This window comes from Centruroides sculpturatus, unplaced genomic scaffold (assembly GCF_000671375.1).
Source record: "Centruroides sculpturatus isolate CEXI.00-Female unplaced genomic scaffold, Cexi_2.0 scaffold175, whole genome shotgun sequence".
Taxonomy (NCBI): domain Eukaryota; kingdom Metazoa; phylum Arthropoda; class Arachnida; order Scorpiones; family Buthidae; genus Centruroides; species Centruroides sculpturatus.
The window spans coordinates 473,777-481,347 of NW_019384486.1; the positions used below are offsets into that span (position 1 = coordinate 473,777).

The 7,571-nt window shown below is 38.9% G+C and overlaps 1 long non-coding RNA gene across 2 annotated transcripts; it reads right to left on the bottom strand.

Moving 5' to 3' along the window:
* Nucleotides 1–2,913: 2,913 nt before the first annotated feature.
* Nucleotides 2,914–5,027, bottom strand: LOC111621605. 2 transcript variants are annotated; one of them, XR_002756101.1, is made up of 3 exons: nucleotides 4,721–5,027; nucleotides 3,700–4,631; nucleotides 2,914–3,627 (listed from the first exon to the last, which is right to left on the bottom strand). It is a non-coding gene; the product is annotated as an uncharacterized LOC111621605 (long non-coding RNA). The 2 variants fall into 2 exon arrangements; XR_002756100.1 differs by having other exon boundaries at nucleotides 2,916–3,627; nucleotides 4,870–5,026.
* Between the last annotated feature and the right edge of the window lie 2,544 nt (nucleotides 5,028–7,571).

The window sequence follows — 7,571 nt, forward strand, 5'->3', positions numbered from 1 at the left end:
GATACAGTGTTTGTTAAAAGATAGTTTAGCGACTTTCGCTTTAAGTTAGCCTTTTACAGCGTAGTACAGAGAAGTTTGGAAGCGCCAAAGACAAAATTCAAGATGGCTGCCACAAACCGCAAAGTAACCTATTTGTAAAATTTCTTAAACTGGAAAATGTGTATGTCGCTGGCTATCTTCGATATTATCATTTTTGTAACATTAGCTACAATTTTTTTCGCCATTTTCAATAAAAATTTGGTTTTTACAAAAATAGTATTGTAAACTACGAAGCAGAAGTACTAGAACAGTTTCCTTCAAAAGCGGAATCGTTTAGACCCTGTACACACTAGGCGTTTTTCAACGCGCGTTTAAGACCCTGTACACACTAGGCGTTTTTCAACGCGCGTTTAAGACCCTGTACACACTAGGCGTTTTTCAACGCGCGTTTTGCGAGCGCTTTTAAACGCGCGTTTTGCGAGCGCTTATAAGAACCAAGAGTTCTATGTAGCCGTACACACTCAAAAGCCAAGCGCGCGTTAAACGCGCGTTTTGCGAGCGCTTATAGATTTTTGTTAAAACGCGCGTTTTGCGAGCGCTTTACGGGCGCTTTGAGATATATGTGCTGCCATGTTACCGTACATGCGATCGCGCGTTTTGCGGGCGTCAGCCGAGCGCTTTGAGATATATGTGCTGAAATGGAGAACGATCATTTCGATACTGATCTATTTATTGATGAAATCTAAAAGAGACCAACCATCGTCAAAGGATTTTATAGATATTTTAAAAGAATTAAAAAACTTGAATTTATTTTGTCTTAGTTTTGGATACAACGTCGCAAACATTTCATGCGTCAGTCTATCTCGTAATATTGGGTGCACCCAAAATTCTCTTTGCCTCCGCCGTCGTCTTTTATAGCGACGATAGAGGAGCCACACACAAGCAATCACTTCCACATCCATTTCCAAACCGAGCCAGTGCGCACGCTCCGCTAAACGCTCGTCGAACGCCGAGCTAACGCGCGTTAGCTCGGCGTTAGACGAGCGTTTAACGCGCGTTGAAAAACGCCTAGTGTGTACAGGGCCTTACACGAACAAGTTACGCTGTCAATTTATTTAGGCTGTCAAGTTTATTATATACAAACAGTAATATAATTTACCTGTTGAAACGTTGGTAGGCCGTCTGACAGATTGGTCGAACCTTCATCAAAACTTGTCTATAAGCAGGCTTAATGTTATTTTCAAAAACGTCCAAACCTTCGAAAGCACCGGTCGAGGGTTCGAACTGCTTCAAGAAGCCTTTCTTCATCTTGCTTCCTCGAAATTTAAAATAATCCAAATTGCACCTATTTATCCAATCCCTCCCTAAATATGCAAAGAGAAAATTCACAACACAATAACTATTTAATTCTACTATCAAACTAGATTAGATCCTCGTGCTTTTAAGTTTATTCGATAAGGGGAAGGACCTTCATAAACTGTAGCTTAACACTCGACTAGTCTAAATCTTTTTCTGTTAGTTTAAGAAAAGACATATTAAATATATTTATTAAACGAAATTCGGTTTAAAGTTTTAGTAAATTTAGTCATATTAACGACCCTTCAGTACAAGAGTTAGACCTAATCTGTGATATAAAAGAGGCCCGATTACTCGTTTAGACAACAGTAAATTGAAAGCCCTAAATTATCTTCTTAACACTAGGCCCTAAACTGTGCCTTATAAAGCCCTCTATTTCAGTCCTCTATTGCGGACAGCAAACAGGAAGACACAAAAATCGTAAAGTGGAAATCTTTACGTTTAATTTAATTAGGCCTAATTATATATATTGTAGACGGAATTTTTTCTTTAAAGCCTTTAATTTCTAAAACGAATTTCTTATCCGAATAAATAATAATGAAATGTAAAAAATCTCTTACCCCGGAAGATGGGGCAGGAGTCGATACTCTCCACCGTCAAAAAACATCTTCAAATCGCTTTCCAATAATCGCACTCTTTATAATAACAAGAGCAAAACAATCGCAACGACAACTTGTTGAATTCGTTTGTTACGCGTTAAACCAAGAAGAAAGGGAATTTAATGAACAATTTTGGATTTTTTTCTACTATAATCTCAGAATGTGATAACGATTAAAAAGTCACACCAGCACCAGTGTGGGGATAGGAGATAGAATAGGGACGGTTCGACAAACGCACGTGGTGATGCTCACGTGATCGCGACACGAAATACAAACATGTAAATATAAACATTTTTCGTTAACCAAGACCGTACACGGGAATATAAAACGAAATTAAAGCAAATACGTGGCGAAAATACAACAAGAACTTGATATTTATACCGGAATATCGGAAGAGATGATTATTTAATGGCCATTTCTAGAAATGATTTCTATATAATTAAAAAAAAGTGTGCATTGTAATGTGGATCTGATGAATCACACCCACCGAATTACTATTTAGTCGGCAACTTCGATATTAATTGAACTGATGCTTAATGTCACCAGGAAAGTCGTGCTAAAATTCCGTTAGTTCCTTCCGAGTTTTTATATGCTTAATTTAATACAAAATCAGCTGAACATTTGTGAAGTTGTGGCAAATCTTTCTCGCCAGAAGCGTTTGAATTTATAACTATAACCATACGTTAGTTTTGTTATTGCTAGCGAAGACTGAAACCAAACAAGTGCACTCATTTTAAAGCAATAATCGCACTGTTTAAGATACGCTTCTCGTTAGCCCTGTTATTCCATTTGGAAAACGTGTTCATTTGCTCCTATTTTTGATTAACTGAGCCAATGCCAAATCCTTAACTACGTCGTAAAAATCTAATTTTTCGCATATTTGTGCTGTATGGACAATAGATTCAAGACAAGATATTCAAACATTGTAATAGAGTCTCGTTAATTATTACAATGTAGCATAGACACGAAATACTTGAATTTCGTGCTAAAAACAATAGTTCCTATGGAACTTTGTTTCGGGATTATTTGCATGCGTATCCGTTCCTTCGTAATCAAATAAACGTTCTCGTTTTCTCTATCGGACACCTTCGAATACATGAATTGTTTTCACGCTATAAATGCCTAAACGAGACACCGGGAATCTACTGTGGTTTAAGTATTAAAATAACCATAAACAAATATGAAGTAAAAATTTATTTTCTTATTTCAAAAAAAAAAATTCATATACAACAAATTATTCCTTGCAATTTGTCTGAAAAAGTTTGAGACCACGATTTAAAAAAAAGCCACAAAAACAAAACATAGTGAAAAAAACAATGTTTAATACTTGGTACAGGATTCCTCTCCTTCCCAATTCATCACCAAACGATTATTGATGCTAATGTCTGAAATTCAATTTAATCGATGCAAGATGTGTGATTACCAGAGCCCCTTCGGCCGCCAATTTAAAGTCTTTTAATCTTTAAAATTGGCGTTTCCACTTCCAGGGACGAGGACCCAGGGGTTGGATTTGTGGGAAGCGTGTGTTCGGGTTGTTTCATTGTGTCGAATTACACAGAACGAGCGCTTGATGTGTAAGTGCGTGAGTGCGAGAATTCGAGTAAAGGTTAAACGGTGTATATCTTCGTGTACAGTGGTGTTATGTCCGTGCGTATGTGTCTATGTGTGTGATCGAAGAACATCTTCGGCATGTCTATAAACAGAAAACAGTAAATTACGATACGAGAATAAGATGTGTTAAGAAATAAAACGAAAGAGTTCTCACCATCGGAAAATATTCACTTGTACGGTAAATGGCCACTTGGTCCTCTTCGTGGTAAAGTTGGGGAGGGAGATCCTTCTCCCTCCCAAATGTTCCTACAAAACACAAACGCAGTGAGAAAACAAGAAGTTTATTCATTTATTACCTAAGGTCAAGATTATTACCTTAATTTAACCAGACAGCCTTTCTTCCCAAACAGTGTTATGAGAAGAGCGAAGGACCTGACCTAGCCTAGGCTAAGCTAACGAACTCTAACCGGAAGCTCAATCCTCATAACAGCTGTTTGGGAAGAAAGGTCGGCCGAATGTCGCGTCCGGTGAAGAAACGTGTCAAGTCCGTGGGTCACGTCCGGGTAAAAGAGGTCACGTCCGTTAAAAAGTGTCATGTCCGGGTGAAAAGTGTCGAATCCGGTAAGAAAGTCGCATCCGGGTGAAGAAGAGGAAATCGAAGAAGATCACCGCCTAGGCCAAGGCAACCGAAGCCGTCCGCAGCAAAAAAACAAAGGACAACACGGTCCCTCGACTTCGGGGGCTCTCTCCTCCGACTCCTCCCCGTTCAGACTTCGACGAGGCGATGGCGTCGCCGTCGCGGACGAACGGGCAGAACACGACCAAACAGAAAGTGTCAGCTCGGACGAGCTGTCACTTTCGACATCCTCCACAGCAAGGTCTGTGGCCGGATGACCCCCGAAGACCTCGGCCAAGCGCACTGGACCCAGGGTGTAGCGTCGCATCATCCCGACTCCGGGAGGATGCCACGCCACGCGCACTTGGCGAAGGTCTTCTCCACCCGCTGCTTGTCGCTCGTCGAGCCCCCGCTCCTCCAACGGCACGGAACGATAGACTCGTTCCACGTCGTCCCAGGAACCCTCTCCCTCCGGCGCCACCGCCTGCCTCCGCCGGAACCGCCTCCAACAACGCACCAACGTCTTCATCCTGTAAAAAAGAAAATTTGCAATTAGTCCAGTGAAAACAAAAGCTTAAATTAATGCTTAAATTCTTCCGAGTAAAAGCAAACTGCTCACCGCAGCCGCCTTTTTAAATCTAAAAGATTCGAATCCGAAGCGCAAACGGTCGACCATCGAACGATGTGCCGAGATGTCTTCTGGGACCGATTCTCCAAGTAATATTAAATAAATTCTTACGTCTAGGATCAATAAGGACTAAGACTTACCTAAAAAATCTTCAATCTTCTCTGTAAAAGGCACGAAACCGCAGAAAACAGCACGCAATCCAAGAGCGAAAGAAAAGCACGTCCGACAGCAACGAGAAACACAATCGAACTGCGATTCGTCATGTGTGACGTATTTCGAACAAACGTTAAAAAACGCGTCAACAATGTTCGAATTTCGTAAAAATTAGAATTTTTAAAAAAAATAAATTTTTAAAATTTTTTTCAATTAATTAATTTATAATTATTTTTCTTTTTTAAATTTGATAAATAAATTATCTTCTGCATTTACATGGTGCAGAATGTCGACCGTGGAGAGGTAAAAGACGATCTTTTTAAATTCTACGTCTCGAGGCTTGACCATCTCCGAAATTCGTTCGAATAAATATCTTTTTCGTCCATTTTCGACCATGGCATGAAATAAATCAAATTCTTAGGATTTCGCCCAATATTATTTTGCTTTTCGGAAGGATTCCTCGGTCGCCGTCGGGGTTGCGGGTTTCGCGTAGGCCTATTAATCAAACTGGATAAAGTTAATATTAAAAATACCGAAAAACCTTTATAATACGGCCGAACGAAAATTAAGTCCGAGACAACGGGGAAATCGACACAGAGGATAAACAGACTGAGCTAGGGGGAAACGATCATTCTTTCTCCTTGAATTTCTGACTTTTTAAAGGATCTCTCCCCTAAATTCTTAATGTGATCGCTTAATCAATTTGACACGTCCGCAAGTGTTGATCCAACTTTGAAACTTTCGCTCGTACCTCTCGTGCCATGATATTTTATTTCCTGACCGCTGAGAATTTTTTTTACTTACAACGCGACAATTCTGCTTTGGGAGGAATGCTACATTTATTTCCAAATTTTGTCATTGTCGTCCGTCCGCATGTCTTAACCTCGAGAACGGAATTATATGAAATCCGAGACCAGATGTGGAAACTTTAGAGACAGGAGGCCCCAATTAACTATATATGATCTTCCGATTCAAACCGAAAGTCTTGTTTTTTTTTTCAATTCAAAACGTCAGTTAACGGAAAAGTGTGATGTACAGGGGCAAGCCACTACTAGCTTGAGATATTTTGAATTAAATGATTTCAAAATATGATTAAGAATTGCAGTCCGGCATTGTGACCGTGTCACAATAGACAATTGCTCGTAGTTATCGTTTGTTTGTGAAAATATTTACGATGAAAACTAAATTTTGATCTTTGTCGTGTTATGAAGCAGAATATCGAAGTTAAAATCCTTCTGAGAGGTAAAAAGGAGTTAATAATTGCGAGAAAAGGCATTTTCCCATCAAAAATAAACAAAGAAAACATGCCAGTAAGTGCAAGAGACTGATATGTAGAAACTACACCATTAAGATGTGTACAAATTGTGCACTATATCCATCATTGTGGATAACAAAAGTATATTAAGACGAACTAACCTTTTGTTCGTTATGTTGGAGACACTGAAGCCGTGAGCGCGAATATGGACCAATCCGGAATAGGCGAAATAAAGAAAACTGTTTTAATCTCGGTCTCTGTTAATTATCCATAATTAAGAAAGACGTGATAGATATCACTAGTCCGACAATTGGAAGAAGAAACCTTCACTTATAACTTTTTGTACGCTCTCCAGCCTGACGAAATAGAGTCTGTCTCCTTGAAGTTAACTACGAAGGCTTTGTACATTTCTAAGCTTTCAAGTTGTTTCGGCCGAAGCACTATTTTCTCTCGATTTCTAAGGAGTGAGGAAATTGTAGGGTTCCTCTAAAAGCCTACAATTTCCTCACTCCTTACAATCCTGTGCTTACTACATCGGGCTATCTCCTTATAGATAGAACAGAGGGTCTTGTGTTGTGTTATGATAGAACATTCGGAAAGGATAGATAGCTACAAACTGTTCGGGATAAGGACTTCGTGAAAATAGACAGTCCACTTATATGTTACAGTAGGCCTATTATCGTACAATTTAGAGGAAAAATTGCCGTCAACTTTGATGTTACAAGCAACGACGTAACGAAACTGACATCATTCAACAATTAAAATGCAAATACACAGTAAGTTACATAGGTGTACAGTGGGCTTTTGCATGAAATATATTGCCTTCCGATTCAGTTCTTTAAAGTCACGTAAATGATAAGAATTACTTAATGTGATCATTTCTGCAAGGAACGTAAAAAATGTCAGATAAACTTAAAATTTGTAGATTAACTAGTCTTGGGAATTAGATGGTGCCACATAGGGGAGACCGGGGCAAGATCGGCATGTTAAGCTTTACTTAAATTTTGTGTAATAAATACTGCTGTAAACTGAAAAAAAAGCTTTGCATATTGTCTATTGGAATGTTACCTTNATGATCCTTTTATAACAATGTAATATTTTATAACAACAATATTGTTGTTATAAAATGTTAAATTTGTTTCTTCAAAAATTATTGGATATATACCAGGTGATAATTAAAGTACAGTAGAGCCTCGATTATCTGACCCCCGATTAACCGACACCTCGGTTAACCGACCGTTCCAGTTGGCAAATTTCAAATGTCCGCTAGTGATGTGGCGCTGTAATATTTGGCTATGTCTTGGCTATTTTAATATTATTTTTACGTGTTTTAGCTGGCAACACTCATTTGACCATGAAAGGGAGCCAGTATTTAAACGAGGCTTAATTTTCTAATTTTTAACGATACAATAGCGACGATTATTATTTTAAAAA